The following is a 24638-nucleotide window of genomic DNA, read 5'->3' on the forward strand; positions in this document are numbered from 1 at the left end:
TAGAAATAATTTTATGGCCTCCAGTGTCTATATGCCGGTGTACAAAATGTGATTAATAAATTAAGTGAATTAAATGTTCATGTTAACATGAAGTGGTAAACAGGCTAAAAACTTCCAAAAGAATTTGATAGATGGGCCTTAAAAATAGAATCTGAAGTTTGTTAATATCATTTAGGAATATAAATAAAAATATCAAAACATTTAAGAATAATAAACTAACAAAGAAAAATCAAATAGCATAATCATTCTTAGCTACACATTTAATTTTCTCCACATTTCCATGACAATAGGGAAGGCTGTCTTCCCGCAGAAAACTCATACTTCTAAGTGAGGAAAGGTTGTATCAGAACTATAGTATCTCTCCCAGCTCCATCTTCCTGCTATCATCTGTATGTGTTTGAGTTTCTTGTCCCCCACCTCTTGCAGCTTCCTTGGTTTGGTTCCAGAGATATCTTAATGCTGGCACTCCTCTTAATTTCCATAGTTGCTCTTTTGTTCTGTCTACACCTCATTTTCTATGTCTGCTATTCTTCTTTGCCTCCAAAGCAGATGTTTGATGTTTTTCACCAAGCTGCAGGTGCTATCAATTATTGTCCATCTTTTTCAAGAGAAGGTGTTACCGTATTGCTTTCTTTCGGGGAAGTGGAGTTGGGTCAACAAAAACTGATACATAAAAGAACCTCTTTAGTGGATGTCAAGAAGACTCATCTCACTTGCTTCACTCCCAACAAAAGTTCCCCAGTCTTTATTTCTAGTAGGGTCAAGAAGAATAAATTATATTTGTATCTTCCATGACTCAGTTCATGGACTATCCTTCCCTACCTCATCTTACTTCCCTCCCAATTTTGTTCGGTAATTCCTTACTGAGTCTAATTGAGGATAGAGATAAAAAAAAAAAAAAGTGTACTACTTTTCAGTGATTCTTTTAAATTCCCATTGTGTCCCCTAGAAAGTAACTCATGAACTTTGGAGATTTCCTCAAAATTCTGGAAAATCTCAAGGAGACATTTAGTATTATCTGAAGGAGAATGGTTGTACCAGAACTTTTAGATTTAATTGAAGTGATGGGTGGAAAGAAGAAGATGGGTGGGAGGAATAACAGGACATTTTAATAGACATATTCCTGAATGGAAATCCATGAACCTGAGGACAGAAACATAATGAAGAACATTTAGGTGAGAAAAAAAACTATGATGATATATTTGGGGGAATATTACAAACTGTCTAGTATTATATTGGATATAGATGATATCTTCTTAATTTACCCTCTATCTTGTTAGTTAAATCTTATTTTGTTGGTGTTCATTTGTGTCTAACTCTTCATAACCCCATTTGGGATTCTCTTGACAAAGATAGTTTGCCATTTATTTCTTCAGCTTATTTTACAGATAAAGAAACTGAGGCAAAGAGGTTTAAGTGACTTGCCTAGGATTACACTAATAAGTGTCTGAAGTCAAATTTGAATTTAGGTCTTCCTCATTGGAAGCCCAGTATTCTGTCTACTGTCCCAGCTAGCTACTCTAAATCTTATTTAGATTTCTGATAAAATAACAAGTGAATCCTGGTTCAGATCCCAAAGGCATTTATATTAGGAATCCAGAAAAATAAAAGCTTACAATAAAATATCTAGCTCATCTGATAATGGAAAGTAATTGTTGTTTTAAAAATGATCTTACAGCATTATAACAAATAAACTAATCCATTGGTGTTAGAATGATACCTAATATTCAGGTTAAATATTATAAGGTATGAGCTATCACATTTTTTTAAAATAACTTTTTATTGACAGAACCCATGCCAGGTAATTTTTTAAAATAACTTTTTATTGATAGAACGCATGCCAGGGTACAGGGTAATTTTTTACAGTATTATCCCTTGCACTCACTTCTGTTCTGATTTTTCCCCTCCCTCCCTCCACCCCCTCCCCCAGATGGCAAGCAGTCCTTTACATGTTAAATAGATTACAGTATATCCTAGATACAATATATGTGTGCAGAACCGAACAGTTCTCTTGTTGCACAGGGAGAATTGGATTCAGAAGGTATAAATAATCCGGAAAGAAAAACAAAAATGCAAGCAGTTTACATTCATTTCCCAGTGTTCTTTCTTTAGGTGTAGCTGCTTCTGTCCATCCTTGATCAATTGAAACTGAATTAGCTCTCTCTATCGAAGAGATCCACTTCCATCAGAATACATCCTCAAACAGTATGGTTGTTGAGGTATATAATGATCTCCTAGTTCTGCTCATTTCACTTAGCATCAGTTCATGTAAGTCTCTCCAAGCCTCTCTGTATTCATCCTGCTGGTCATTTCTTACAGAACAATAATATTCCATAACATTCATATACCACAATTTACCCAACTATTCTCCAATTGATGGGCATCCATTCATTTTCCAGCTTCTAGCCACTACAAACAGGGCTGCCACAAACATTTTGGCACATACAGGTCCCTTTCCCTTCTTTAGTATCTCTTTGGGGTATAAGCCCAGTAGAAACTCTGCTGGATCAAAGGGTATGCACAGTTTGGAGCTATCACATATTTGAATGGATATTCTCTTTCTTAGATGATATTTAGTTGAAGAATTGTGCATAGATAACCTATATACAACAGCAGCAGCAGCATCATTAGTGTTAAAACATTACCTATTGAGCTAAACCTTGGGGATATGAAGAAAGACAAAAACAGTCTCTGCCCCAGAGAAGGCAGAATGCAAGCAACTACTTACTGTATGTACATATGAGATACATGATGTATATATAATACATATATACATACATGGCACACATGTATGTGTATACGTAAAAATATATACACACACATAATTATATAGATCTAGTAAATTGGAAGTCATTAGTTCTCAAAAGAATTTCAGACTATCAGCAATCATATAGGAAAAACCCCAAATCAGTAATGATATTAAGAGAAAGCAAATTAAAACAACTCACAATCTCATACCCATCAGATTGGTCAAGATGATATGAAAAGAAAAATGAAAATTGTTCTAAGAGGTAGAATTGGCTCAGCCATTATAGAAAATAATTTAGAACTATGCCATATTATAGATACATCCAAAAAAAAAAAAAGTTCAAGAAAGGAAAGGATCCATACCTACAAAAATATCTATAGCAATACTTTTTGTGTGGCAAATAACTGGAAACTAAGGCAATCCCTAACAATTGAGAGATGGCAGAGCAAATTATCATGCAGATATGGAATATTATTGTGCCATAAGAAATGAGAAAAGAGGTAGATTCAAAGAAATTTGGGAAGGTATATGAGCTGATGCAGACTGAAGTGAGCAAAACCAAGGCAGTGCTTTATAGCAAAAGTTGTTAAACTGTGGTTAAGGAGCTTATATGGAGTCCAGTCATTGAATGTGGGAGTCTTGAAATTTTGATTTATTATTAATATTATAGTATATGATTTGTCTACCTATTTCATATACCTACATATCCAGGCCAGCTAAAAATTTGTCAGAAGGAAAAGAACCACGAGTGGGAAAAGTTTAAGAAGTCCTGACTTTATACAATGATTACAGAATTTTGAAAATGAATTGGGAAAATTTAAGAATTCTGATTAATACAATGTCTAATCAGAATTGGATAAAATGTAAGATGAAGCATGTTTTCTTGACAGAGAGATGATGGACAGAAATCAGATCTTTTTGATGAAGAATGAGACATGTTTTTGTGATGGCCAACATGTAGGTTTGCTCTAATTTGTTACAAGAGAAGCTTTTGTTTGTTTTTCTTTTTTAAATTAGTGGAAGTGAGAGAGGCAAGTGATTTTTTTTTTTAAGAGAAAGAGTTAATGTTTTTCTTTAAATTAAAAAAAATTATGAGATTCATCCTCATTTTATTTAAATTTCATAGAATAATGAATGAAGCCTAAACTTTGTTGGTGTACAATGTATAGCTTACTCATAAAGAATTAGATGGATTAGAACAAGCAAGTAGAAGAATAGTAATGTATCTTACTTATATACAGTAACTAGGAAATATCTTCTGTCTAATTAACAAATGTAACAAACCTGAGAAACTGTCTATCTTATTAGCACAGGAAATATTGCCTTATAATTGTCTTATTTGGGAAATGGTCTTTTTATTTTATTTTTATTTTTTATTATAGCTTTTTATTTACAAGTTATATGCATGGGTTATTTTACAGCGTTGGCAACCTTTTGTTCCAATTTTTCTCCTTCTTCCCCCATCCCCTCCGCCAGATGGCAAGTTGTCAATACATGTTAAACATGTTAAAGTATAAATTAAATACAATATATGTATACATGTCCAAACAGTTATTTTGCTGCACAAAAAGAATCGGACTTTGAAATAGTGTACAATTAGCCTGTGAAGGAAATCAAAAATGCAGGTGGACAAAAATAGAGGGATTGGGAATTCTATGTAGTGATTTATAGTCATCCCCCAGAGTTCTTTCACTGTGTAGCTGGTTCAATTCATTACTGCTCCATTGGAACTGATTTAGTTCATCTCATTGCTGGAGATGGCCAGGTCCATCAGAATCGATCATCATATGAGGTGTTCTTGTTCTCATTAGAGTTAGCAGTTTGTAAAGATTCCAACAATCATATAGTATTGTTGTTGAAGTATATAATGACCTCCTGGTCCTGCTCATTTCATTCAGCATCAGTTCAAATAAGTCTCTCCAGGCCTTTCAGAAATCATCCTGCTGATCAGGAAATGGTCTTTTTAAAAGTGCTTGGGAGGTTTCTTCTAAGTATTAAAGACAAGTATTAAAATATTGGGTCTAAAGAAATGTATCTAGTGATTATAATTTAGGTTATAGTTTCAAAATAGCTGCTCATCAATCTCAAGAGAAAGGTTTTTTTTTTTTCTTTTGTTTTGTTTGTTTTTTATGTAGTTAATTCTTCCAGAAATGGAGATTTCAAATTTAACCTCTGAAGTTTTACTTCCAACCGTACTGCAGAAAGAAAAAGTAAGGAACAATAAAACTAACTTCTGATGTGAATGTGATAAATGTAACTTATGCCACAGTTCTCTTTTATTGTCCTGACTCAATTTCCCTAATTATCCTGACTCAGTCCTGCCTCGGTTTCCCTGCTTCTCATTGCTGCAAAACCTCCCCACCCTCTTTATCAGAATACTTGATAAAGACAAAAGTTCTTATGTTTTAGAATATCAGAATGCCTCTCCCCATCACAAGCTGTCGGAATGTCAGATACAGTCTTTTCGAGCTGCCTCTCCCCATCTCTGGTGCCTCCCCCTGGTTATGTCATCCTCCTCTTTGGCGGCTCACCCACGGCCTCAGAAGCCGGTTCCGTTCTCAGTACCCTGAGTCTGCCCCTGCCTCAATCTACCCCCTGAGTTTGAGAATTCACACATTGTTTGCTGGATTCTTGGAGATGATAATCTCATTTAACTATGGATCCATTTGACCCCAGTAAATCTCTCCATTTAATAAATTATTAAATACTCTCTAATCTTTATCTTGCTCAGTTTCTCCGGCATTACATTTTGGAGGTTCCCACCAAGATGTTGGAAAATGAGCCCGACTGAGTCAGGACAATAAAAGAGAACTGTGGCATAACAGTAACCCGACAGTGTTTTTCACTTATATATTTAATCCGACTTTGTTACCTCCTTTCACCGCTTCTAAAGAACCGAGTTTCTCCAAGCATCTTGGATAGTTCTAATTAGATTTTAAACCTCTAGAATTTTCTCTTCAGTGATCCGGAGCTAACGTTCCCCATTCAAAGTAGCTCGAGAGCCACTGCACTCGGTTCAACTCCTGGGAAAGCCGTGGGCTCCAAGGGCTCCAAGCTCGTGATCCGCCATTTCAGTCATCTCATTGAAGCTTAAAAAAAAAAAAAATCAGAGGGAGACAGAGCCAGGCAGCACAGCTTTGAAGCCAATGTGCTGAATTCATTCCATACTTAAAAGAACACACGCACAAACTGGACGTAAGAGATTTGCGGCGTCATAATCAATCGTCATTTTTTGTTTTTTGTATACGAAAATGTCCATTATTAATATTTATCAAGCTCAGAATAAGAAAAAAATGAAAATTACAAAACTCGAAAAACCGAGGGAACAGAGATCCTAGCGCTCTGTGCCTTAGCATTCATTTGTAACTCACTGAATTACGAAATCATATTTAAGAGCAGACTTGGGCAAGTTCTTACCCTATTTTACAAGGGAGTAAACCGAATACGGTAGATAAGACCGATTTGATCCACCTCTCTTGCGTCGTTTTTAGTGGTTACAGAGCTTTCAAAATTTATTACCCCAGGTGGGACTCGAACCCACAATCCCTGGCTTAGGAGGCCAGTGCCTTATCCATTAGGCCACTGGGGCGCTCGTGTTGGTAGGTTTACTACAGTCTACATGGATCACAAAACAAGGTTTTTTTTTTTTTTTTTTTTTTTTTTTTCCTTCCCCCCCATCTAGATTGACTCTGCTACTTACCTTTGGGGTCTTGGAAAAATTCTTCTATTGGAATTGAGTTTGTGAAATTATAAAAGAGGGACATAGGATTATATAAAGTCATTATTTCTGAATCCTATAGTACACAGAAAACTGAACTAGCTAGAACCAAAAAGGAGATAATAGAACCGAATTGAATACTAGCAAGACTTGGAGAAACCTAAGCCCCAGTGGCCTAATGGATAAGGCATTGGCCTCCTAAGCCAGGGATTGTGGGTTCAAGTCCCATCTGGGGTGAGTTGCTTTTAAAAACACAACACGAAAATACAATTGAGAAAAAATTGACTTACGAAACAGATCATAGCTTGAAGGAAACATGTTTATCGATCTATCTTACATAAATATAGAGACCTGCTTGCTGTCTTACATATGTTAAGACTTCTTATGGCTAGAGTTATGAAAAAGATTTAAAAAACTCAAAAAGATTAATAAAACCTCATATTCAGTGTGTAAGAGAAGTGTAATGAGTTTTCTTTCTTTTAGCCTTTTTCATGCAACAGTTGGGGGTTTATTTAGATCTATTTCATTCTACTTGATCAAGAGCAGAACTGGATAGATTCGAGATTTTTTCCCATTCAGATTTTTTGAATCTCCAGTCAGTGAGTAAACTATTGAAGTGTCTACCATGTTCCAGGTATTGTGCTAAGTACTAGAGATATATTGAAAAGCAAAGGACAGCCTTCGAGGAGCTCACAATCTAAATGGGGGAGACAACAAGCAAACCGATATATAGACAAATTATATACAGGATAAATAGGCAATAATTAAGAGGAAAGACACTAGAATCATGTAGGAAGTGATGAGGCACTGATTCTTTTTTTATTTTAAAAAATATTTTATTTATTACTCACATATGTAGAAGGAAGAGACAAAGTATTTCATGTTTTGAAGAGTAGATATTTGGTCCCAATAAAGTATCGGGAAAGAAAAATCAGAGCAAAAAGGAAAAACCTGGAAGAGATTAAAAAAAAAAAAAAACAGGAAAAAAGAAGTGAATATAGCATGTGTTGATTTACATTCAGTCTCCTTAGTTCTTTTTCTGGATGTAGATGGCATTTTCTGTCCAATTTGAGATTGCTTTGAGTCACTGAACTACTGAAAACTGAAGCTTTCATAGTTGATCATCGCATATTCTTGCTGTTATTGTGTGCTACCAGGCTAACATTGTATAATTATTTTGTATACGATTTTAGGATGTAAGGAGACTTATAGACCACAGCCTTATCAGAAATCTCTTAGTTCTTAAGGGATTCCTTATTTTTTAATCTTTCAGTTTTGGGGTAGTTAATTGTTCATCGTAGTAAGTAAACACAGTTTAAACTTGAACATTTTTTATTCCAGTCAAAAAGGAACCACCCCAGATGGGACTTGAACCCACAATCCCTGGCTTAGGAGGCCAATGCCTTATCCATTAGGCCACTGGGGCTTCTACGCGTTGCGGTTCGCAGTTGGCTCCACCCTACTGTTTCCTTGCTGGTACTAATTAGCTTTATTTCCTCCTTAACTAATTTGCTTTCTCAACCTGAAGAATCAAGCAATTGTCATTGCTAGCCTTTTTCCATAGGATGAAGGTTAAAGCAGGGTTAAAAAAGAAAGTTTCGGAGTGATTATGAGTTGCAGATTGCGTTGGCTCGGTTAAAATCTAGGCCACACTTCTTCCTCACCCCCAATTTGGCTTGTTTAGGGCCGGAGTGTAGCTTATAAACGTGCATTTTTAGTACTTAGAAAGTGGTTATTCCTCTCCCTGGGTCTCACAACATATCCTAATTAGCTCCTCACCACACGTTGCGCAGATTCCTCCCCCAATTTCAATACGCTGCTGCTGATACTCTTTAAGGGAGCGATTCGCAAAGGGTGTATGGAGTTTCGGTAGAGTGACAAGGATTGTACGAAATTTACACACTTGAACGTGCATGCGCAAATCTAAAGCGAATTCTGTGGAAATTTAGTTTCAAGCCTAGGATCACGCGCATGCGTAAGCCTACCAGCTCTCCTGAGGTGAACCCTGAGAAGATACCGCATCCTAAATAGTTCAAGGTCAGAAATACAGCTCTAAGCATTTCGGGGGCTTATCCCCTGGCATTCTCTCTCTATCTGGGACTCCTAAGAGAGAGGTATGTCACTGTAGAGCTCGTCCACTACGTCCTTCCTTCTTCCACATTCTCAAAGGACTAATGCGAATAGTTTGCGCTTGGTCCCGTGGCTGGGGTTGCGCTTCCCGCTCCTACACAAAAGTTAAGGAGCTGCAGCTCTAAGCCGCTGAGGGGGCTCTGTGGAGTTCATGGTCATAGGAAGAAGAAAAATGGCCCAGGAAGATGCACCCGGAAGGGGGCGGCGTCAGTGCCTTAGAGTAGTGTTTGTGGTGAGCTTGACTGAAGGAGACTGCGAGATTTTTTCTCTTAGATCAGGAAAAATCTCGCTTTTGTCATTCTAAATTTCTCCATTTTAACAGGCTCCTTTTAATTTCCTTACATTTGGGGTAGTAGGAACTTAGTGATTTTGAGAAAGAGCTTTTCTCAAATATATTAGGGCTTTTAATATAAGAATTTCGTCTAACTTTTTTCAGTATATTCTACATGTTTCCCCACCCCCTTTAAAGGACGTTTAATTTTAGGAGTTTAAAATACATTCAGATGAACCCTGTATTAATACCAATGTGGTCGTTCTGTGAGTGGCAAGCATGGCTATATTGGCGGCAGTGCCAGCCCTGGAGTCAGGAGTATGTCAAATTCTGTCTCTGATAAATACTGGATATGCGGGACACCATTTCCCAGTCACTAAATTTTCTCAATTATGCTGCAGCCCCCTTTCTCTCCAGCAACTCAAAGATTGTTACAGAAATTTGTTTATGTGCGTTAACAAAGTAAAACACCTAAATAAAAATAAAAGCCCCCAAGCTAACTAACAAACCAATCAAACAAAACAAAACAAAACAAAACAAAAAAAACACCTCTCATGTTATGCTTAGTTTGGTTCCAGAAATTGTGAAGATTCTGTGTAAAGTCTGAATGGCTCTGAAAACTACTTAATTCTTGTGGGTAGTAATAGTAAAAATGAATTGATACCTGAAATTCTCACAAATTTTTCACTGGTTTCTCTGAAATGTTCTGGCTAAAAAACAGGTGGAATTTCTTATATGCATTGTCATTAGAGGTTCAGTCCTCCCATAGAGACAAAACACTTTGATTTTAGAATCAAAGGATCTTCTTCCAATCTTTATTGGATCCTAGGTGTATTTATAGTATGATTGATTCCTATAGACATTGATCCCTCCAATATTTTAATATATAATTAAAATTTTTGACTGAGGGCTAAACTATGCTTGGAGGGACAGTAGACTATTTTCTTTTAAAGGTAGAACTACTTCATTTTATATATGTATACAATATATGTATATGTATGAAGTTATATTTCTATATCTGCATATATTTATATATATATATGCACATATAACTTGCATAAATGCATGTTTACAGGCATACATGTATGTGTAAATATATGGTTGCTAAAGTTTTTTTTAGTTAATTTATTAATTTCTCCCACTTTATTTCTTTTTTTTCCCCCAACAAACATATACACCATAAATAGCCGCACTAGGTTATCACAAATTGTGATAATATGTGAAAATATTTGACTCCTTTAACTTAATCAAACACTTGGAACTATGAATCAAGGAGAGATGTGAGAAGTGTCAGGGAAGGGATGGGGAGAGGAGGATAGGAAGAGATTCTGAACATGAGGATGCGAGAGGCTTCAATAAACATGAAATACAGGAAGATTGAGCTGTAGTAGAGAAGGGAAATATTGTAGAGAGATATTGACATCTATAGGCATCTCAGAGAAGAGGATTCAGGCTGAGAGAAATGTCCAGAAAAGATCAGCTCTTTCTTCAAATTTTCTAATGGCAAGTCACTACAATATAATGTGCTATTTTTGTAATCCATATATTTCCAGTAAACTGAATTTTGCCTCATCCATAAAGAAGGTAGGCAAGAGATAACTTGAGGTAGATATAAATATGCCAGTAGACAGAGATCCTAAACTTTATGTAGATATTAGGAATTTTCCTAATCTGGAGCTTTTGTGATTGTAGCTCAGTTTAAAACTTTTTAATTTAAAGTACATTTTCTAAAGCCAAACAGGAAGGAACCAAGTGAAGTTTGTGGGCCATTATAGTGTTCTGGAAGCTTAAAATGAGCTAATTATTATATGAGGTATTTCATATGTAGAGAGTATAACATTTTTCAATCAGCTAATCAGTAAACATATATTAAGTGCCTACTATGCACCAGGCACTGTGCTAAGTTGGGGATACAAAAAGAAGCAAAAAACAGTCCCTCACCTCAAAGAGCTTAAAATTTAGTTGTGGAGACAACATGAAAACAAATGTATTCAGAGCAATCAGTATACAGGATAAATAGGAAATCGATAGGGGGAATTCATTAGAATTAAGAAACTTACAGTAAAAAGAAGGCATTGTAGTTAGGACTTTAAGCAAGGAAGATTAGTAGGTATAGTGAAAGAAGAAGAGCATTCAAGGCATGGGACACAGAATACCTGGAGCAGAAAGAGTGTCAATGAAAGTCAGTGTCAATGGATCAAAGAGTATAGTGTCAGAAGATTGGAAAAATAGGAAGGGGCTAGATTATGAAGGACTTTGAATGCCAAGCCAAGGTTTTTGTTTGTTACTGGAAAGTGTTTGTGTGTGTGTGTAAGGGAAAAAGGGGGTGAGGGAGAAAAGAGAGAGAGAGAGAGAGAGAGAGAGAGAGAGAGAGAGAGAGAGAGAGAGAGAGAGAGAGAGAGAGAGAGAAGAGAGAGAGAGAGAGAGAGAAGAGAGAGAGAGAGAGAGAGAGAGAGAGAGAGAGAGAGAGAGAGAGAAGAGAGAGAATGGATTGGAGTGGGAAGAGGCATAAGCAGACTATTGCAAGAGACCAAGCATGAGATGATGCAGACTTGCGCTAAAATGATGACAGAATAAGAGGGGAGAATATTCAACAGATGTTAAAAAAACAAAACAAAACAAAACAAAACAAAACAAAACAAAACAAAACAAAAAAAAACCAAAGTGAAATCCCCAGGTCTTGACAACAGCTTGGATAGGGGCTAGGTGAAAGAAAATGAAGAGTTGAGGATGATTCCTAGATTGTGAGCATGAAGGAGTGGAAGGCAATGTTCTTTACTACAGTAATAAGGAAGAGATGAGAAGGCCAGTTTAGGGGGAAAGATAATGATTTCAATTTTAGATATATTGAGTTTACGACATCTATTGTAATCCAGTTCGAGATATCTGAAAGACAGTTGAAAATGTGAGATTGGAGGTTAGCAGAGAGATTGAGGCAGGCTAGGCAAATCTGAGAATTATCAATAGAGAGATGGCAATTAAGTCCATGGGAGCTGATGAGACTACAAAGTGAAATGATAGAATGAAAAAGAGAAGGCTCAGGACAGAACCTCGAGAGACTTCTGTGGATAAAGGGAATGATCTGGAAGAGGATCAACTAGAGAAGTCAGAGAAGGAGTAGTCAGATAAGAGAAACAGGAGAAAGTCATGTCTCTCAAACCTAGAGAGAAGAGAGTACCAAGAAAGAAAGAACAATGTTAAAGATGAACAATGTTAAATGTTTCAGAGAAAGTCAAAGATGATAAATGAACATAGAGTAGAGGTCATTGGATTTGATAACTCAGAAATCATTAGTAACTTTGGAGAGAGTGATTTTTGATGGAATGATAGGAATAGAAGCCCAGAGAGGAGCAGTTCTACTGAGAATAGGCTTAGTGAGAATAATGTGAAGAAAAAATGTTAACCCTTTATATGTTATGCCTCAATATGTAGATCTTATGTGGATGACACTGGGATTTGAACCCAGGTCTTATGACTCCACAGCTAAGATTGATGTGATTCAATCTCCCTTATTAATTTGTTTACTTTTTGGTCATTAGAAAAGATTTTGGATAAAAATTTATTGCATATTGCTATGTGATTCTTAGCACTCAGCAGCTTCTTTTTCTGCCATTATACTATGGTCATTTTGGAATCAGAAAATCACATAGGAATGAGAACCAATTAACATTTTTCTTTGTTTCATGAGTTCCCATGATCAAAGAATTCATCACAAAATGATGAGCCTTTCATTCATCCCTTCTTAAACAGCATTCATTAAATGTCAACCGTAGGTTAAGTATTATACTAGAGGATAAAAAAGTAAAAAATAAAAATAGTTTCTACCTTTAGGAAGCTTACTTAGCTACACCCAGAAAGTAGACTCAGTCAGTAGCCTGGGACATTGTAGCCTTTAAAGATCCAATTTTACCCTCATGCTATGAGATATTGATGAGATTACAGAATTTAAATAAAGCATATATGCATTATCTTTCCTGCGAGTCAATCTTATGTTAGTTTAATGTTAGTCTAAATAGCAAATTCCTGCTTTTCTGAACCTTTAAAACTCATTTCCCATCTCATCAGCTCTTTTAGAGAAACTGCTATCATGGGGATTAATTTCTGACTGCTTTTTCCAGTCCACTATTTTAGGAAAACCATAGACACTATGTTTCATTTCATTACTTATTTTCTGTTCATTTCCTCCATTGCTTTCCTAATAGTCTTGTTGCCCTGTGTATCCTTTCCAATCTTTTCATCCTTTTCAAACCATGAATCAGGAAAGCTCTCATTATTGCTGAATGAACTGTTTGTTACTGGCTCAGAGAAATTGATGTATTTGCTTTTCAATATGGGTGATGATCTTTGTGTAATTAACATTTAGTGGAGAATTAAGCCTTGTATATATAGTTGGGAGCACTAAGGAATAGTGGTCAGAAGGTCAGATTGAATCTAGAAATTATTTCCACTAATCTAACAATACTTAGATGGAGCAAGTAAATATAATTATAACTTAGCACCTTTTTCTGAAGTGAGCAGAATAGTCAGTTTTTTGTCTATTTTCCTGTCCCCTCTCAGCATCTTTCTTGGACAAGAGTGGGTAAAGAGAGTAAAGACATTTATTCATGTTTTCCTGTGAGCCACAGCTAGACAGACCCATAAGGACATGTACAAATTACATGGATAATACATATATGTCATATCTTTTGCATAAAAGTTTATTGACTTTTACAGTAGAATTGATGGTTAAATGGAACTGGGGGCTAGTTACTTGCACTTGTCAGTGGTTGGAGCAAGAAAAACAGATCTAGAATGGCAGTAGAGACATCAACAGATACATCAGGATACCCTAGAACACTGTCAAATAAATGTAGTCAGGCTGGCTTTGGAAAAATAATCCATAGCTCATTTATTCTAAGACTAAGAAATTTCAAAAACAAAGGCATTTAAAGTTTTTAATCAAATGGTAAAACAAATACATCATATGAAATGCCAATATTTATTGTATAAGGAAATGTCAAACTCTCCAGTATCTTTGCCAAGAAAACCTCATATGGGTCATAAAGAGTTGGATACAACTCAACAACAAAAACAATGACAGCAACAACATTGGCATTTATAGTAAGAGAAAAACATCAGGCTTAAATGTAATACAGATTTCTATTAATTTTTTTTTACTATCTCTGACTCTTTTGCTTTATTGATTTCCCCCATATTCTCTCTTATATGAATTAGACCCTCAATAATAAATTAATATAGCAGTTATCTAGAGATTAAGACATACAGCTTTTCAATTTGGAACTATGTCCAAAGGCTGTCAAACTGCATACCTTTTGACTTAGCAGCGTCTCTATTGGGTCTGTATTCCAAAGAGATCATAAAAAAGGGAAAAGAATCCACATGTGCAAAAATATTTGTAGTAGCTCTTTTGGTAGTGTCAAGAAACTGGAAATTGAGTGGATGCCCATCACTTGGAGAATGGCTAAATAATTTATGTATATGAATGTTATGAAATATTATTGTTCTATAAGAAAAGATCAGCAGGATGGTTTCAGAAAGGACTGTGGAGAGACTTACATGAACAGATGCTAAGTGAAAGGATATTGCACACAGCAGCAACAAGATTATGTGATGATCAACTCTGATGAATGTGACTTTTCAACAATGAGATGATTCATGCCAATTCCAAGACCTGTGATGGAGAGAGCCACCAGTATCCAGAAATAGGACTATGGGGACTGAATATGGATTACAATATGATACAATACAAATAATATTAAAACATAATACAATACAGTACAAAATGGAATACAATATAATAATACAATACAACTTTTTTGTTGTTTGCTTGCTTTTTTCTCATTTTTCTTTTTTTGATATGATTTTTCTTGTGCAGCATGATAAATGTGGAAATAGATATAGAAGAATTGCACATGGTTAACATATATTAGATTACTTGCTGTCTAAGAGTGGGGGTGGAAGGAAAGGAGAAGAATTTGGAACACAAGGTTTTGTAAGGGCAAATGATGAAAATTGTCTTTCCACGTATTTTGAAAATAAAAAGCTATCATTAAAAATACACATATTTTCATGTAAATAAAAATGACTTTTAGAAAATCTTTTTTTTTTCATGACTACAGAACCTAGTCATCTAGCTTGGAAATGTGTGCCTTTGATTTTACAAAGGAATTTAGATGACAAGTCTGTACAAATACAAAATGGAAGAAGATTGAATATATAGACATAGGATAGGAAAAGACTGAGATTTTGCTGAACATTAGGATGTGGACACCTTGGTAGATGATCCTTTTTCTCCCTCATGTATGTGATTGTCTCTATATTTGATTGGTTAACCCAGTTAGGTAGTGTAGGTCTGCCTGTAGTCTCTCTCTCTCATCCATCCTTTATTCTTCCTCTAAATTCTTTTTTTTTTAATTAAATGGGTCCATGAGATGATCAATGTGGGTACTCCCTTCTCTGGAGTAGATCCATTCATGTATTTTCATGATGGGCAATTCTGAGTTATAACATTTCACAAATATTTCATAAAGGAACTTTACATTATAAACCATTTTGGCAGACAGCCTAAACTAGGCTGAGGGTAATCAAACAAGCCTCAGTTATGTATAGATGCCTATACCATGCATATAAAGACTTTCTTGATGGAATGGGTAGATGAGAGCAATTTGTTCCAGTGGTCATAAAGACAGCTGAAGCAATCACTATGGAGAAGTTATTATTTGGTTAGACATCAAGGTCATCTATGGCATCTTGAACCATCAGCAGTTGTTCTGACTTTTGTTTTGCCATTGGATTTTGATTACTCAGGAAGAGAGAGTGAAGATGTGCAACTTTGCCTCACTTGAATCCAATTCACTCAAGTCAAGACATTACCTGTGATGTCACTGGTCCTTCTTAAAAATGGAAAACCAAAAACAACAATAATGCAATGCATGCATGCACATGCTTGCATACACACACACACACACACACACACACACACTTGCATACAGATAGCTACACACACTCAGAATTTGCATAAATACTAGATTAAAGACAAAAATCCTGGAGAAGCCAAAGTAGTTATGTTGAGTTAGTGAATATTAAAAAAATGGGCAGCCTAATTCTGGAGATTAGATCATTATCCCCTACAAATGATTTTGGACTATGTCTGGACTGTAGAAGAGAAACTGGTATAATCTGTCAGCACGGAGGCCTCCATTGACTTGTCTTTAGATTCCATACTAAACTTAGAATCATAAATTAAAATAAAAAACTTATGAGACCTTTCATTTTATCAAAGAATAATCTCATGTAGTAATGATATCAGTCTTTAAGTCAATGATAAAACATTTCTTTAGATTTGTGTGGATAAATAATTTTATTTCCAGTATATCATGTAGTCCAATATTCAACAAATGAATCTTCTTTAACAAACAACAAAGTACAAAAGAGAGAACATAATATTAGACTATGTGAACTTGAGTAAATTACTTCATTTTATCAAAGAATAATCTCATGTAGTAATGATATCATTCTTTAAGTCACGGATGAAAAATTTATTTAGTTCTGTGTGGATAAATAACTTTATTTCCAGTCCATCCATGTAGTCCAATATGCAACAGATGAATCTTCTTTACCAAGCAGTAGAGTACAAAAGAAAGAACATAATATTAGGTCCTGTGTGAACTTGGGTAAATTATTTCATCTCTTTGTGATTCACTTTCCTCATCTGTAAAATAGTAGAATTGAAAAAAATGATCTCTAAAGTGCTAGTTCTGAATTCTAAAGAATCATTTAACTCTAGAGATACAAAACAGAAAAAGAAAACTAAGATCCCTATATTAATACAAAAAAATTAAATAAAAATATTAACAAGTAGGCTACAATAATATGTTAGAAAGATTATGCAATATGACCAGATTGAATTTATACCAAGAATTTAAGGTTAATTAAATATAAGAAAGATTATAAATAACATAAACTATGCAATAATATAAATAATAAAAATCATATAATCATATCAATAAATCTTGAAAAAACCTTTTACAGAATATAATTTCCATTACAACTTTAGAAATAATAGAAATAATCAGATTTTTCCTTAACATAGTAAATTGCATTTATCTAATTCTATGGGGAAAAACATCATATGTATTAGAGAAAAATTAGAAGTTTTTCCAATAAGATCAGGGCAAAACAAGATGTTCATTATCATAATTACTATTTAATATAGTACTAGAAATGCTTCATTATGAAATGAAAAAAAGTATTGGGTTAATATGCAAATGCAAGGAGAAAATAAAATTATCATTTTTATAAAAGATATGAGTTATACTTGTAAAACTCCAAGAGTTAACTGAAAATGGAAATAATTTCAGTAAAGTTGTAACACATAGGACATATATATGTATATATGTATATATATACATATATACATATATATATATCAGTCATACTTTTGATATATGTATGTATGTATATGTTTTTCTCAACATCTCTTAAGAAAAACTAGAAAGAGAAATTCCACCAAAAACAACCAAAGAAGCTATCTTTCAAGATTGTGTCAAGACTATATGAATGTAACTATAAAGTAATTTTTTGGGAAATAAAGACAGGTCTAGATAATTGGACAAATATTAATTTCTCATGGGTAGGTTGAGTCAATCTAATAAAAAATACTAGGCAAATTAATTTACTTATTTGGTGCCACACCAATCACATTTATGAAAGAATATTTTATAGAGCTAGAAAATATAATAATGAGATTTGTATGGAAAGGAATAAAAGAGCAAAGGTTTAAAAGTTAACAAAAAAAGTAAGAAAAGTTGGTTTGTCAGTATCAGACTTTAAATTGTATTACAAAACAATAATCATTAAAATGATTTGATGCTGCTTAAAAAACAAATTAGATGAGTAGAACAGATAATACAATATAGAGAAAAAAAAACCCCAAACCCAACAACAATAACAAACCCCTCCTAAAAATATTATAGATCTAAAAAAAGGCCTTAATTCCTGGGAGGAAAAGTCACTATCTGACAAAACCTTCTGGAAAACTGTTACATTATTTTGGCAGAAAGTAGGTTTAGATCAACACTTCATACCATACACCAAGATAAACATCAAATGGATACATGACTAAAATATAAAAACTTGCATCACAAATAAAATAGCTGAAGGGGGAATAAATTGCTTTTCAGATCTGTGGATAGGGAAAAGATTCTTGACCAAACAAGTGATAGAGAGGATCTCACAAGATAAAATATACAATTTTGATTATATGAAAGTTTTAAGTTTTTATATAATTAAATGAAGTGTAGTTAAAATGATGAAGTATATGGATAACTGGGGGTATGGGGAAATTTTTATTACAAGTTTTGCTGATAAAGACCTTATTTCCAAGATGTTGGTCGCTTGTTGTCTGGAAGAGGACCAAAATAACATCACTATGTCAGAGTTGAATTATAGGCGGCTGACTTGTTGGTCTAGGGGTATGATTATTGCTTCGCGTCCCTACTCAAGCCTATGGTTCCAAGATGTACAATATAAGGAATGGATTCAAATTTGTAAGACTAAGAAGCCATTCCCCAATAGATAAAAATGAAGAGGAAGTTTTCAAAGGAGGAAATTCAAGTATCAGAAATATTTGAAAAGTGCTCTAAGTCATTAATAACTGGAGTATTTCAAGGAAAACAATTCTAAAAGTCCATTTTCTGTCTATCAGACTAAACAAGATGAAGAAAGAAGAAAATGACAAATGTTAGAAGGATACCAATGTTGAGGTATTGATGGAGCTATGAATTGGCCTACTTGTTCTAAAAAGTAATTTATATCAATGCCCAGAAAGTCACCAAACCATACCTATGTTTTTATCCAACAGTACCACTATTGGGTGTGTACTACTCCAAAGAAATCAAAGAAAGAAGAAAATGATCTATATATACAAAAGAAGTTATAGAAGTAGCTCTTTTCATGGTAGCCAAGAATGGGAAAACAAGAATCTTTTAGGGAATAATTAAACAAATTATGATGTAAGATTGTAGGAATAAGTTATAAAAATGATAAAATGGACATTTTCTGAAAAACCAGGAAGACTTTTATGAACCCATGTAAGGTGATCCAAACTAGAAGAGCAAGTTATACAATTATAATATTATAGAGAAAAAGAACTTTGAAAACCTTTAGGACTCTTATCAATATGCTGATAAACCATAAGATTAAAAGAATGAAGATAAAACATAACACTGACCTTCTGACAAAAAAGTGATGTATTTATAAAATGAAATAAAATATACATTTTCAAACATGACCAATGTGGGAAATAGTTTTGCTGGACGATATAGTTATATGTTGAGGGATTTTTTTAAAAATTGCCCAATGTCAGTTTAAGAAAGGATAGATTAAAATTAAAAAATAAATAAATAAATTATTATTTTTTATAACTTTTTATTGAAAGAATAATGGGTAATTTTTTTTTTACAACATTATCCCTTGCACTCACTTCTGTTCCGACTTTTCCCTTCCCTCCCTCCACCACTTTCCCTATATGGCAAGCAGTCTTATACATGTTAAATATGTTATAGTATATCCTAGATACAATATATGTGTACAGAACTGAACAGTTCTGTTGTTGCACAATAATTTGATTCAGAAGGTAAAAATAACCTGGGAAGAAAAATAAAAATGCAAACAGTACATTCATTTCCTAGTGTTCCTTCTCTGAGTGTAGCTGATTCTGTCCATCATTGATCAATTGGAACTGAATTAAATCTTCTCTTTGTGGAAGAAATCCACTTCTAATCAGAATACATCAATACAACAGTATTGTTGGGAAAGTGTATAATGATCTCCTGGTTCTGCTCATTTCACTTAGCATCAGTTCACATAAGTCCCTTCAAGCCTCTCTGTATTCATCCTGCTGGTTATTTCTTACAGAACAATAATATTCCATAACATTCATATACCACAATTTATTCAGCCATTCTCCAATTGATGGGGCATCTACTCAGTTTTCAGTTTCTTGCCACCACAAAAAGGGCTGCCACAAACATTTTGGCACATACAGGTCCCTTTCCCTTCTTTAGTATCTCTTTGGGGTATAAGCCCAGTAGAAACACTGCTGGATCAAAGGGTATGCACAGTTTGATAACTTTTTGGGCATAATTCCAGATTGCTCTCCAGAATGGTTGGATTCGTTCACAACTCCACCAACAATGCATCAGTGTCCCAGTTTTCCCTCATCCCCTCCAACATTCATCATTATTTTTTCCTGTCATCTTAGCCAATCTGACAGGTGTGTAGTATATCTCAGAGTCATCTTAATTTGCATTTCTCTGATCAATAGTGATTTGGAACACCCTTTCATATGAGTAGAAATAGTTTCAATTTCATCATCTGGAAATTGTTCATATCCTTTGACCATTTATCAAATGGAGAATGGCTTGATTTCTTATAAATTAGAGTCATTCTCTATATATTTTGGAAATGAGACCTTTATCAGAACCTTTAACTGTAAAAATGTTTTCACAGTTTGTTGCTTCACTTCTGATCTTGTTTGTATTAGTTTTGTTTGTATAAAGGCTTTTTAATTTGATATAATCAAAATTTTCTATTTTGTGATTGGTAATGGTCTCTAGTTCATCTTTGGTCACAAATTCCTTCCTCCTCCACAAGTAACTATCCTATGTTCCTCTAATTTATTTATAATCTTATTCTTTATGCCTAAATAATGAACCCATTTTGATCTTATCTTGGTGTATGGTGTTAAGTATGGGTCCATGCCTAATTTCTACCATACTAATTTCCAGTTTTCCCAGCAGTTTTTGTCAAATAGTGAATTCTTATCCCCAAAGTTGGGATCTTTGTGCTTGTCAAACACTAGATTGCTATAGTTATTGACTAAAATAAATAAATTATTAAAAAATCCTAGAGAGTTACAACTCCTTAAATATAGTCTATTCTATTTTCTTGGTTGTTGAAAAATACTTGGTGATATAGTGGATAAAAGTATAGGATTCAGATTCAGGAAGATGAGTTCAAATTTTCCTTTATCAACTGGGTAATTCTAGTCAAATCACTTAAGATTTATGTGCCTTAGTTTCCTTCTCTATAAAATGAGAATAATGACTATACCTATTTCACAGGGTAGTTTTGAGGATCAAATGGGTATAAATATATATAAATCTGTATAGTGCTTTGTAAATCTTAAAACATGATACAAATGCTTATTATTTTGTGCCATGGGACAGATTGTAAACTTTGTTAATCTAAAACTTCATGCAATAAGTTTAAAGACTGTCTAAGACAAAGCAACAATAACTACCACACATAAATGATCATTTGATTGATACTCTTCTCATGCAATTTTTTTTCTTCCTTAACAAACAAATTACATGTGAATTCAACATAATGATTTCCACAATCCTTGATAATAGTTGGCTCAGAGATAAACAATACATTATAAAAGAAGATATATACAGGGATGGGCCAGTTTCACTCCTTAATAACTGAAGAAGCTGAAAGGTAAATGTAATTCAATTTGAGCAAAGAAGAACTATAAACCTTAGAACAAATAAGAAAGAGCAGAAAACTTTGTTGAATGAAAAGAAATTGGCTAATCTATATAATCTATATATCATTGTGAATAGAAAAAAATATTTTTTACAAATTCTGGTTATGTTTGGCAAATACAGCACAGACCTCAAAATGACATTGAGGTTTGAATATTACTAATTAACCCATGTGTGGTTTTAAAGATAGCCTTACTCAAAATATCTTTTTCCAGGTTTTAAGTTTCACACAAATAAATAAAAGGGATTTTTGAAATTAGGATCAAGCCATCAGGAATTATGATTATCTGGGCTGGTTTATTATTTATTATGATTATCTTAGTTATAGTTTATTTACCTATTGTTGTAGGGAAATGACATCTATATAAATGAATTTTCTTGATAACTCTAGCTTAATGTTAATTGTCAAAAATTTAATTATCCTAGCCATTTTTATACAAATCTTTCTAAAATATATATTTCTCTGTCTTCTTAAACATAATATGCTGAACATAATTTAATCTTTTTCTTGATGAGTCAGGATCATTATCTTGAACATCAATAAAACTCCTAGGCTGTATGTATTAAATACACTTGTACCCTCAGGACCTATTTGTCCTTTCATGAAAAGCTCCCAGAGTGCTAAACCTTATAGTTGCACAGTTTGCTCTTTTGCAGTCTTGTCTCCTGCTGAGCTGTCACTTGTCATTGCTGACATTGACTGTTGTCAGCATCCTGTTTTGGTAGCTTTCCTCCCATTTTTGCCTTCTTTTAATATAATATAATCTCCTAAATCCTAAAAAGTCAGATAATATTAGTAGTAACTTACCTATTAATAGAGAAGAGTTACTTGTGGTATAGCGAATTGAGAGCTGACTTATAGGAAGAACTGCATTAAGCTTCTTATTCTGACATATACTGGCTGTCTGACCCTGTGCCAATCACTTACCTTATCAGTACTCCAGGCAAATCTCTAAATCCATAAGTTACAGATCACTTGATGCTCTCTGCATTCTTAGAAGGATTTTCCAAAATGGCTGTTTCCTATATGACTAAAATCACAAATCTGGGTTCCCTACTTCCAAATTCATGCAAACAATCGATCCATATCACCATGTCATTTTCATTAAAAAAAAGAATGCAAATGAATGAATTTTTGTAAATGCAATGCAACAACTAAAAGGCCATATCAGACAATTTCAGCAGTGGTTCTCAAACTCTTTGGTCTCACAGCTCTTTATACCCTTAAAACTTTTTTCTCAATTACATATAAATAGTTTTTTTTTTTTTTAACATTCTTTTACAAATTCTTTAAAATTTATATATTTTTAATTTGTTGAAGAAAACAAGTATTTCTGTAATATAGTATAATAAAAAAGAAGATTGAATATGAAAGTGCAAAACCATCATATATATACCACTATTCCTTTTGCATAAATAAAATTATCATGCATTTTTTTTTTCCTTTTTTTTCTTTCCTCTTTCACCCTGCCCTAGAGATGGCTACCATTAGGCACAAATTAGTGTCTGTTTATGTAGAGGTGTGTGTGTGTGTATGTGTGTTTGTATGTGTAATTACTCTATACACCTATTTATTGAATGCAAATAGTATCTATCTATCTTCATATGTTCTTTATTTTTAAGTTGCATAATAGTCAAAATGATTTAGTTGCTCAAAGTTGTTTTTAATACAACATTGTTACTTTACACCAGGGCTTCTTAAACTTTTCCCACTTGACCTTATTTGCCCAATAAATTTTCACATGATGCTGGGTATATAGGTATATAAAATTGATGTAAAAATCAAATATTTACTGTTAATAAATCATAAGTTTATTTTAAAACAATTATATTATACGCACATAGTTTTACCATTTATTAGAGATGAAAAAATTTGTATATTTAGATCTTCCTCACGTTATTTCTGAATTCTGTTCTAGGAGCTCATCAAAGCATTCATTTTTAAAATTGTGAATTCAAAATTCTCTCCCTTCCTTTCCTTCTTATTTCTCTCTGAGAAGACAAGCAGATTTCTGTAGATTATATATATGCTGTTATGCAAAACCCAAGAAAAATAAAGGAAGTTAAAATATATTATTCTTTGATGTAAATTAAACTTCATTAGTTTTTTTTTTTTTTTTTAAGAAATGGATAACACCTTTCATCATGGGTCCTTTTGAATATACCAAAAATGGGAACAATAAAGATTTTCATGGTCCCTGTACAAAGATAATATGCAAATTCAGGAAGAGTTCTATATTTTTTACACAATACACAATAGTAAATGACCATAGTAATCTAGTATTTGACAAAAATAAGGATATGAGTTTGGGGGCTAGAATTCACTATTTCACAAAAATTGGTGGGAAAATTGGAAAAAAAAACAGATAAAGGCCAACATCTCATATTGCCAAGATCAAAAGGGATACATGATTTAGACATTAAGAGTGATATTATAAGCACAGTAGGAAAGCATAGAAAAGTTCCTTCCTTCTCTTTCTTCATCTCTTCCAATCAAGGCAAGAGACAAGGAAAGCCTAAATGAAGGCAGTAACAATGGGATCAGAAAGAGGAAGAAGGATGCTACAGGCATTGCAGCATTAAAGCCACCAGGACCTGATGAATTGATTTAATACATGGAGTAAAGAGAAAAGGGCCATTTAAAGACAGAACTGAGGCTTCAATTCTGAATAACTGGGAAGATGGTGGTGGTATCAATGCATAGAGAACAATCTGGTGAAAGGGTTGGTAATTTGGAGAGGGGATGATTATGAGTTCAATTTGAGACACAGTGAGTTTTGTGTGGTTCAGAAATGGTGAGGGGTCACCATTTAATTAAAAAAAGCTGGAGAGATCTCTAGGAGCAAAGCAAAGTTTATTATACATTCTTGAGAGAGGGGTGTCCCACTCACCCAGCAGACAATCAAAGGAAGGAACCACCTTCTGGGGCAGGGTTAACACTTTTAATCCCTAATGCAAATACCCCCTCCCACCACTGACCCTCGTCCCCACGAGCTGAGGATCTTACATTCTAAATGCGGGAACTATCCAAGAAATTGAACTTGACCAATAAGTACATAGTTGCCCATATTTGATTGAAATAGGGAGATGCTGATGTCATAGGGATGCTGATGTGGTCCCTTTAAGATTCCTTTCTTTATGATTCCCAACCCCCCCTAGTTAATGTAATTACCATTTGATTCACAAATCCTGGTCCCTTTGAATTCCAATAGAAGATTT

The 24638-nt window shown here is 34.0% G+C and overlaps 3 non-coding genes and 1 pseudogene across 3 annotated transcripts; 2 read left to right on the top strand and 2 right to left on the bottom strand.

The window, feature by feature from the left end:
• Positions 1-6265: 6265 nt before the first annotated feature.
• TRNAR-CCU (transfer RNA arginine (anticodon CCU)) lies at positions 6266-6338 on the bottom strand. Its single transcript has one exon. It is a non-coding gene; the product is annotated as a tRNA-Arg (tRNA).
• A 293-nt stretch (positions 6339-6631) lies between these two features.
• On the top strand, positions 6632-6704 carry TRNAR-CCU (transfer RNA arginine (anticodon CCU)). Its single transcript has one exon. It is a non-coding gene; the product is annotated as a tRNA-Arg (tRNA).
• A 1116-nt stretch (positions 6705-7820) lies between these two features.
• TRNAR-CCU (transfer RNA arginine (anticodon CCU)) lies at positions 7821-7893 on the bottom strand. The gene has a single exon. It is a non-coding gene; the product is annotated as a tRNA-Arg (tRNA).
• Positions 7894-23562: 15669 nt separating this feature from the next.
• On the top strand, positions 23563-23662 carry LOC127558476 (uncharacterized; annotated as a pseudogene).
• The last annotated feature ends 976 nt before the right edge of the window (positions 23663-24638 follow it).

Source organism: Antechinus flavipes, chromosome 3 (assembly GCF_016432865.1).
Source record: "Antechinus flavipes isolate AdamAnt ecotype Samford, QLD, Australia chromosome 3, AdamAnt_v2, whole genome shotgun sequence".
NCBI classification, from domain to species: Eukaryota; Metazoa; Chordata; class Mammalia; order Dasyuromorphia; family Dasyuridae; genus Antechinus; species Antechinus flavipes.